At 45.8% G+C, this 10,000-nt stretch overlaps 1 protein-coding gene across 1 annotated transcript in view; it reads left to right on the top strand.

Annotated features, from left to right (window-relative positions):
- Window positions 1-10,000, top strand: part of cdkal1 (CDK5 regulatory subunit associated protein 1-like 1) — a 241,882-nt gene that overhangs the window by 80,276 nt on the left and 151,606 nt on the right. The gene's annotated exons all lie outside the window — the stretch shown is intronic.

A 10,000-nucleotide genomic window follows, 5' to 3' on the forward strand; every position in this document is an offset into this window, starting at 1 on the left:
ACACACGCGCTATCGCTCTAGCCATGAGGAGAGCGTTCTGATCTGAAGGTTCCGTGTGTGTGTGTGTGTGTGTGTGTGTGTGTGTGTGTGTGTGTGTGTGTGTGTGTGTGTGTGTGTGTGTGTGTGTGTGTGTGTGTGTGTGTGTGTGTGTTTGGGGGGGTGGGGGCAGCAGCAATGTTCTGTCTAGATCTAGAAGCTCTGTTTCTGTACTGTGCATCTGTGCCACTCTATCAGTCTAATGAGCTTTCTGTGTTATTTAGACCAAGCCTGCAACCCAATGTATTTTGGATTTAAAAACAAAATTCCCATTTGATTTTTGATTCCTGATTAATTTTCCCTGGATTTACGTGAGGGCTTCATCCACATAATACAATAATATTGTGTTGATGTACTTAACCATGTGTTCACATCCTAACATGATGGGATCGGCTCAATCCAAATGGCATCAAATAAGTAAATATAAAAGATTGAATCATCATTTAATCATAATCATAACAGTATCAGTATATGAAGCCAGATGGTAAGTCTCCTGGACCATATTTGGATGAGCTGATAAATTGCTTGTTTAATGATGCTGGTCAGCTCTGGTCCTCTTAAGCCTCAATCACATGTCTGTTACCTTGCATATACACACACACACATACACACACACACACACACACACACACTGCTCAACATCTCAACATGTGTTGTATTGGTAGTGTGTGTGTGTGGAGTAGTTTCGGTAGGAAGGTGTTCACTGCATGGTTTTGGTTGTTCAACAGACTGATCTTTGATTGGCTGTGTTTATGGTTATCGGTTACAATGGCTAGACACAGCTGTGTGTCTGTTGTCGGTTATCATTTGTCAGTAACGTCTGTCTGGCTGCTCAGACGGCATGGTTGTTTTTCCACAAACTGCTGAGTGTGTGTGTGTGTGTGTGTGTGTGTGTGTGTGTGTTGATAAGAGTGTGAGACACACACACACACTCCCACACACACACACACACAGTGAGCTGCATAAGGAGAAAAACATATATATACCCCATTATTCCCCTGTTCTCTCCAGGGCTTTGCGATGGGAGTTTTGCATGGTGGAAAGATTGGCAGTGTTTTGTATGTGTGTTGTGTTTTTGTGGGCTTACACACTCTGTAATACTCTGCAGCTGGTGAGTGTCATCCGAGGTCACTGCTCACAGTGTGTCTCTTTGTGTTTGTGTGTGGGTTTGTGTGTGTGTGTGTGTGTGTGTGTGTGTGTGTGTGTGTGTAATGAGTTTGTGTGTGTGTATGGGTTTTTGTGTGTGTGTGTGTGTGGGGGGGAGTGTTTGTGTGTGTATCTCCATGTAGTTAATAGGTGAGTGAGTTTATTTTGTGTTTATGTGAGAATCAACTATGTGTGTGTGTAAGTGAGAAGGAGAGTGTGTGTGTGTGTGTGTGTGTGTGTCAGGGTTTGTTTGTGTAAGTGTATTTGTGTGCACCCCGTCTGAACCTCCTGCTGTGGTCTGTAAGGGGAGCAGTGCATCTAAAGCTCTGTGTTATTATTCTGTGTCTGTGACCCATTAAAAGAGCTCAGCGCTGGCCAAATCAAACACCTCACTGCATAGCCATCTCCCTGACCCCTCAGCCCCACGCTCTCTGTCACTTAGACATCTATCCGCCACACTATACCACACTATACATCAGACATTAGAGGCCTGTGTCTAGATCACACTATACAGGTCAGACATTAGAGGCCTGTGTCTAGATCACATAGACAGATATTCACCACACTATATCACACTATACATCAGACATTAGAGGCCTGTGTCTAGATCACATAGACAGATATTCACCACACTATATCACACTATACATCAGACATTAGAGGCCTGTGTCTAGATCACACTATACAGGTCAGACATTAGAGGCCTGTGTCTAGATCACATAGACAGATATTCACCACACTATATCACACTATACATCAGACATTAGAGGCCTGTGTCTAGATCACATTATATATCAGACATTAGAGGCCTGTGTCTATCACACTATATATCAGACATTAGAGGCCTGTGTCTAGATCACATAGACAGATATTCACCACACTATATCACACTATACATCAGACATTAGAGGCCTGTGTCTAGATCACATAGACAGATATTCACCACACTATATCACACTATACATCAGACATTAGAGGCCTGTGTCTAGATCACATAGACAGATATATATCACACTATATATCAGACATTAGAGGCCTGTGTCTAGATCACATAGACAGATATTCACCACACTATATCACACTATATATCAGACATTAGAGGCCTGTGTCTAGATCACACTATACATCAGACATTAGAGGCCTGTGTCTAGATCACATAGACAGATATTCACCACACTATATCACACTATACATCAGACATTAGAGGCCTGTGTCTAGATCACATAGACAGATATTCACCACACTATACTGTACAGGTCAGACATTAGAGGCCTGTGTGTGGAGACATCTGTGGGGGGATGTTGTTTAATAGTGGGTCTGAGTGATGTGTGTGTGTCCGGTGTAGTTGAAACATATTAAACTAGTCAATGTCGTTGGAAAGGATTAAGGATTTGAAGGAGTGTGGTGCTTTTGTGAAGTTGTGAGCAGGTTTGGTAAAGCCGTCTAGACCTTAAGATAACCTGCCCCATCAGACCTGGGGGTAGAAAAATCACAGTTTAGGATTTTGTGGTGGCACCTAGTGAGGGGTGTGGGGGTGTGGGGGGCAAGGGTCATCCCAGGCCGCCAATGTTAGGCTCCCCATGTCAGAGACTTAATCTGTGGTCTGGTAAACATCCCTGGCCGTGGGTGGAGAGGGTAGCTTAACCAGTGGGAATGGCAAGACTGATCCAAGCCACGCGCACCACAACACCACACCGTACAGACTGCGCTCGGGATTCTGGAAAGCTGATGGAGGGGGATTCTGGGATTTGAATGTGTGTGTGTGTGTGTGTGTGTGTGTGTGTGTGTGTGTGTGTGTGTGTGTCTCTGTGTGTGTGTGTGTGTGTGTGTGTGTGTGTGTGTGTGTGTGTGTGTGTCTCTGTGTGTGTGTGTAAGCAGTGACATCAGAGCTGACATTTGGAAGCGGTTTAGATAGAGAGCTCTTTGTCAGATGTAAGATCTGTGTCTGGGGTGTTTTTCAGCTTGAGGCTCTGACACGCGATCATACACACACACACACACACACACACACACACACACACACACACACACACACACACAGGAGTGTGGCTGCCACTCACTCTGAGACTCATTAAAAGCTTCTAGTGTCCTTTCGCCCCCTCAGCAGCATAGGTGGGTACGTGTGTGTGTGTGTGTGTGTGTGTGTGTGTGTGTGTGTGTGTGTGTGTGTGTCTGTCTGTGAGTGTTTCTGTCATCAGTGGTACATGGGACCCTACATGGAAGTGCCTGTGCTGAGACCTACCAGCACCTCACCTGTTTCTCCTGTTTCACTCGTTTCACCTCCTCTAGGCTCTTCAATATGGTGTCTGTGTGTCTGTGTGTGTGTGTGTGTGTGTGTGTGTGTGTGTGTGTGTGTGTGTGTGTGTGTGTGTGTGTGTGTGTGTGTGTGTGTGTGTGTGTGTGTGTGTGTGTGTGTGTGTGTGTGTGTGTGTGTTTGTTTGTTTGTTTGTTTGTTTGTTGTTGTTTGTGTGTGTGTGTGTGTGTGTGTGTGTGTGTGTGTGTGTGTGTGTGTGTGTGTGTGTGTGTGTGTGTGTGTGTGTGTGTGTGTGTGTGTGTGTGTGTGTGTGTGTGTGTGTGTGTGTGTGTGTGTGTGTGTGTGTGTGTGTGTGTGTTTGTTTGTTTGTTTGTTTGTTTGTTTGTTTGTTTGAGGAAGGCACTTCTGAAGGGTCCTCTTTATCTGCAGCAGACATTAGTTGAGTGGAGGGATGCTCCTGTTGGAATCTGATGAAAAACTTGAATAATGGAGCAGGATGAGAGTTTCTGTCCAGCGTGGCAGACCTGGGCTGAGAGGCCTTCTCCATGTGGGGCTCAGAACACACACACACACACACACACACACACACACACACACACACACACACACACGGATGAGAAGCCTGCTCCATGTGGGGCTCAGAACAGGACTGTGCCTGACAGTGGAAGGGGTTTGCATTTGGAGCCAGTATGAACCAGTCAGGCAGGATCTGATCTGATAGAGACTACAGATGATTAATGGTTTCAGATCGTTACTGTGTGTGTGTGTGTGTGTGTGTTTATTGCTGCCTCTATCCTGGGTCTCTTACGTCCCCCCAAGAACGGAGGGGAGAGGTGTTATGGACTTTATTGACAGTTGTCCCAGGGGACAGAGAACACACACACACACACACACACACACACACACAAGCACGGCAGCCATTACAATGCTAATTAACCTGGCCACAGCCTCTTTGTGTGAAGACAGAGGAGGCCGAGTACACACAAGACATAACATAAAATGAATAATACAAAATAATGTTAGTCACGTAAAGCACTTCAGTTCATAAATGGCACAACAGGAAAAGAGCAGTATATATTTCATTATGTCCCATTCCTTATAGAAAGGTTCTGCTAATGGCTTGATGGAAATGTACGTTCAACTTGGTGGTCAGAGTTATTGTATGTTATACTTTTAGGACTTTATGATTTGTTGACAGACTCTCATCCCATGGGCAGTCTGGGCCTGTGCCCAGAATTGAGTGTTGGCCTTCCCAGAATCCCTTTTTTATTTTACCCAGAATCCCACGCCAATGTTTTGTGCAAAGGTCAGCTGGAAACATTGCCTGCGGCAACAGCCTTCTTGAACTTGTCCTTCTGCTACCAAGGGAGCACATGACTGTCTCGTGTTGCCTTTGTGTGTGTGTGTGTGTGTGTGTGTGTTTTGAGGGGGCGGGGGGTGGCCGGCAGTGAGTGTGTGTGTGGGGGAGTGTTTGTGTGTGGTTTACACTGTCTTTGTGTTGCATTCAAATGTGTATTTGTGTGGTGTGAGTCTCTGTTTTTGTGTGTGTGTGTGTGTGTGTGTAATGGGGTTGGTTCGTGTCTGTCGTCAGGCCACCCATCAGTTCTGGTAAATCTTGACCCCTCAAGGACAAATCTGACCACAGCAGCCTCTAAAAATCAGGCCGCGATATAAATAGCCTCCCCTGAGACTCTGTGTTCCTCTATTTGATGAGAAAATCACTTGTTTGGATTCTGACGATGCTTTCAGGCCGGCCAGCTGATTACTGCTCCTCGACAAGCACACGCACTCACTCCCTCTTCAGTGTGTTTCCACTCTTCAAAGAGCACACCAGACCACAGCAAATAAACCAAAACATAAAAAGACAACCCATGTTTTAGTCTCCGAGCAGGGAACTCTGTGTCTGTGTGAGAGAGAGAGGGTTTGAGGTGAGCCGTAAACAGCATTAGTCCGTGCCAGGCATGCTGAATTGTGCCTTTTCTTGGCTAGCCAAAAGCCACTGGTAAATCCTGAGGGTTCTGTGCTCATGTGAAGAATGGTTTGATCTGTGTAACCAGGATATTTCATCCCAGAGCACAAGTGTGTATTGCCTTGACTGCTGTGATTGCTCGAGCTACCCTCACTTTTAGTATACTGACGGTCGTTTTGGCTCACACAGGTCTGCTCCTGAGGTGGATGACTGACATGTTGGCTCAAGCAGCTTGACCTGTCACAACACGTTGGTCTGCCAATGCAGTGCCTCTCTCACTCTTAATACACTGACCCGCCATATTGGCTCAGCTGATGCTGCCACCGAGCTGTTTGATTGGCATGTTGGCTCAAGCTGTTAGTACTGTAGCAGCCATGTTGGCTCAAGCAGACTGTCCTGTTGGCTTAAGGAGCTCTTCTCCTGTGATCACCTGGGACACATAATGACTTTCAGTTAACCCTGACTGTTTAATTATATTGGCCTCAATTACTAGCTGTGTGATTTTTAATTTTTTTTCCCACCCCCATTTACTGAAACCAATATGGTTTTGACTCGTTAGTCTACATGTTCTCTGATTAAAAGCCCAGTGCCTCACTGCAGTGATGTTCCTGGGGTGGGTGGGGTGGGGGATGAGTACCTAACCCTGGAGTGTTGCTTCTCTACCCGTGCCGCTGCTGTGTTGATGTCAAATTAGTACCTGGAAGTTGGAGTCCATTGATCACAGGCGGTAATGGCCTGGACGGCAGTGGGACCCATTAGTCCGGCTATCTGAGTGTGTTAGCCCCAGCGGTCGTTAGCGCGATGCTAACATCTGTGAGCACAGAGCCAGCACAGGTGCAGGTCTCTACTCTACCTGTCTGAGTGGAACAGCTGTATTAACGGTGATTAATGCACCTGCTGGCCCCCTAGTCACCATGTTTTTGTGTCCTCTCTCTCTCTCTCTCTCTCTCTCTCTCTGTCGTGAACCGCCACAGGTGAGGACAAGGCTCTTGTTTGTCTGGCGGCTGTGTTTATGCTGGGCCCACTGGCCTGCACCGTGTCCTAATGCAGTCATCCTTCTGCCGCCCTCTTAAAGCGGATGTGTCATCACTCACTGCACAGAGCTGTTGGAGGATGAGGGCAAAGGGAGATGGGTTTGTGGGAGTTAGTCCTGGAGCTGGAGACTAAGGTGAATTAAGGTGTGTACATTTCTAGTGATGGGGATCAAAGGTCACGATCAGAGCCGTGTGTGGAGCTGTGGCTATTAGCCTATTTTTTGACGAGTGGGTCGTGCGTGCGTGCGTGCGTGCGTGCGTGTGTGTGTAACTAAGTAACTTGTGAATTCATGAATTTATGTTAGTGTGTCACTGATCTATAGACTGCACTGTCTGTTGGTTGTGCTGTGTGTGTGTGTGTGTGTGTGTGTGTGTGTGTGTGTGCTGTTCTAAAGGTTGTGTGAGGGCTACATATTGACTGTGTGTGTGTGTAAGGCAAAAGCAGTCTTTGATGATGTAGAGTGTGTCACTCTGCAGGCGGAGGATGACTCCCACTGTGACCCCTGCAGAGGGATAGTGTGTGTGTGTGTGTGTGTGTGTGAAGTGTAACCCCTGCTGGCCGCGCTTCAGCTGGAGACACACCTGTGCAGGCGGGTAACCCAGTTAGCGCACCGCTACCAGGGGACGGGGCATGCAGGCCAGCACGCCATCCATCTTCCCCCCTAACGGTGAGGAGGACCTGGGGCCGACGGAGGCCAGTTCTGCTGGAGGAGAGGAGAGGGCCATTAGTGTGATGGAGCTGTGGGACCGGGCTCTTCTTTACTGTCTGACGGTTTGTTTATCTGTAAGCGACTGTGGGGACTCTAAGCTCAGTTATCACGTGTGTGTGTTTGTGTTTTAAATGCCTGAGGAGGTTGGGCTTCTCACAGTAAACAGCATGACTGACTAATTGTACTGATGAAAACATACACACACACACACACACACACACACACACACACCCTGTCTGCTTAAACCACACAAGAACTGAACAAGCCTGTATTCAATTTCAACATGAATTTAAACAGTAGTGCAAGACAGCCACAAGTGTTACCAAGTCAATGGAAAAACATAAAAGCGGAAGGCTTAAGCATGTCTGAACTTTATGGGACAGAAGAATGCACCAGAGTGGTAAACATTGCCGAAAATACGAGTAATCTGACTCCATGAAATTATGAAATTACCTCCAATATTACCAAGCAGTATATAAGATAGTGGCACAGTAATGGCATGACACACGAGGAGTGAAATAGATTAGATAGATAGATGGATAGACGGATAGATAGATAAAAGAATAGATGGGATCATGAATGAACCATGTATTACTACAGTAAACAATACGCTTAAATGTAGTTAGTAAAAGTATCAACCAAACTGAATGTAAGGTGTAAACCAAATGGTTAAGTGCAACTGTAAATAATAACAATTGAATAAACCGGTTGGATGCCAATTAACCTAAATACACTTAAATGACTAAATAAACGTAATAAACCATGACTGCATCAAATGAAACCCAACCAGAATGAGTGAATAGGATAAAGAGACGGGAGAGATAAAGGGGGCATGAAGAGAGAAAGAGTAAGATAGTAAGAGGAGGATTAAGAGTGCTAGATTCAGAGTCCCGGGAGAGAAAGAGTGAGTTAGTTAGACTGAATTGGAGGCAGAGTGAAACAGGAAGAAATGGAGACCAAATATAGTACAATGATTGGTTAAATATCATAATCTCCATTTCCATACATTTCCACTGACCAATCCTGTGGTATTGTCCTGTGTCTTAAGGCCATGCCCCTCTGGCTCAAGTAACCCCTTGGTTGGCTGTTTGAATAGCGTAGAAGCTGGAAGTGTCCTGGAAGCTGATTTAATATGCAGAACTAAAGTGAAAACTATATTAATAAAACAGCTATGGCAGGTACTTCAGATTGCATTGAACCCATGATCAGACTGCGGCCCACATCACAAGGATCGATTAAAGACATATCACAAACATGAATATACTACATTCATATGTATTTTACACAAATGATGGAAGTCACACACATCCTTAGGTTCTCTCTGTGACAATGGGAGAGGTAATAGCAACAACCAGGTGTTAGGAATGCAGGAGCAGGTCATTAGTTAAACTGGGGCCAGGTTATGCTAATATGTCTGGTCGCACTCAATGCATGCGGGTTGCTGTGAAGACGCACAATGAAGACGTTTTGGTGTGAGAAGATCAGAGAAAGCTGCTCTGATAAGAAGCCATTTGGCCCTCTGGCCAGACTTTGAAAGTCTGCGAGTCCATTGTGCAGATTTGATCATTTTTAGAGCAATTTATGTCTTACAGTAGCAAAATCATTTATAGCCTCACAGAACATCATCTTCCCAGCACACACTATCCCTTTGTCCCCCCCCCCCCCCCACACACACACACACAGTGAGAGTGCACTAAGTGTTGCTGCTCTGCCTCAGTCATGGTCATATGTGGCCTGAAAAAGAAGCAATAGCTTCAATGTTTGTGTGTGCGCTTGACTTGTAGATCATGTGATAAACTGTGTGTTTGTGTGAATAAAGCCTTTGGGCAGGAGTATAGTAGTAGTAATTTAGTTTGTTTGTGCTGGTGCGCGTGTCTCTCTCTGTCTGCTGGTGTGTGTGTGTGTGTGTGTGTGTGTGTGGTGTGTGTGTGTGTGTGTGTGTGTGAAAATGAATGGAGTATTCAGATTGCTGCATAAAGCCTGTGGGCAAGAATGTAGTAGTTGTAGTTTTGTCTCTGTGCGCATGGGTTTTTATTTATTTATTTATTTATTTATTTGTTTGTTTGTTTGTTGGTGTGTGTGTGTGTGTGTGTGTGTGTGTGTGTGTGTGTGTGTGGTGTGTGTGTGTGTGTGTGTGTGTGTGTGTGTGTGTGTGTGTGAATAGCCCTTTTGTTTTGGCGTAGCGAAGCGTAAGGCCCTGCTCTTCTATAGCCAATGGGAGTGTCCCCTGTCTGTGTGCAGACGCCATCGTTGGTGCCCCTCATCTCCCTCCTCCTGGGGAGTCACACCCCACCTCTGTTCATGCATTCATCACACTCATGCCTTCTGCACAGACATGACATGGTGGTGTGTGTGTGTGTGTGTGTGTGTGTGTGTTGAGGGGGTTGTTGTCCATCACACATGTTGGCATGCTTGACTGGCCAGGGTTTCACTAATGGGCCTGCGGAATTGGGAAGAGACTCTGCGGTCCTCTGTCATTGTGTGTGTGTATATATGTGTGTGTGTGTTTGTTTGTTTGTCTGAGTGTCTCTATCAGGCCTATGAAATTGGGAAAACCCTCAACATTGCAGTCACTCTTGGTGCCATCACTAAAGTATGATCGATTGTGTGTGTGTGTGTGTGTGTGTTTAACATGGAGGAAAAGCATTATAACAAAATTTGAATTTCCTTCATATGGTTCAAACGATGCTTAAATGTATGCTCACCTTTGTCCTCTCGGTGGCGCTGGAGCGCTTGAGTGGCAGCCATCAAACTTGCTGAATAGAAAAAGGGAAGTAGCACCATTGCGTGTGCCAAACGTCACAGCTGTTTACCATGGTTCTAGGGTCTGCTTTAGACTTCCCATTGCAGA

This window comes from Clupea harengus, chromosome 11 (assembly GCF_900700415.2).
Source record: "Clupea harengus chromosome 11, Ch_v2.0.2, whole genome shotgun sequence".
NCBI lineage: Eukaryota > Metazoa > Chordata > Actinopteri > Clupeiformes > Clupeidae > Clupea > Clupea harengus.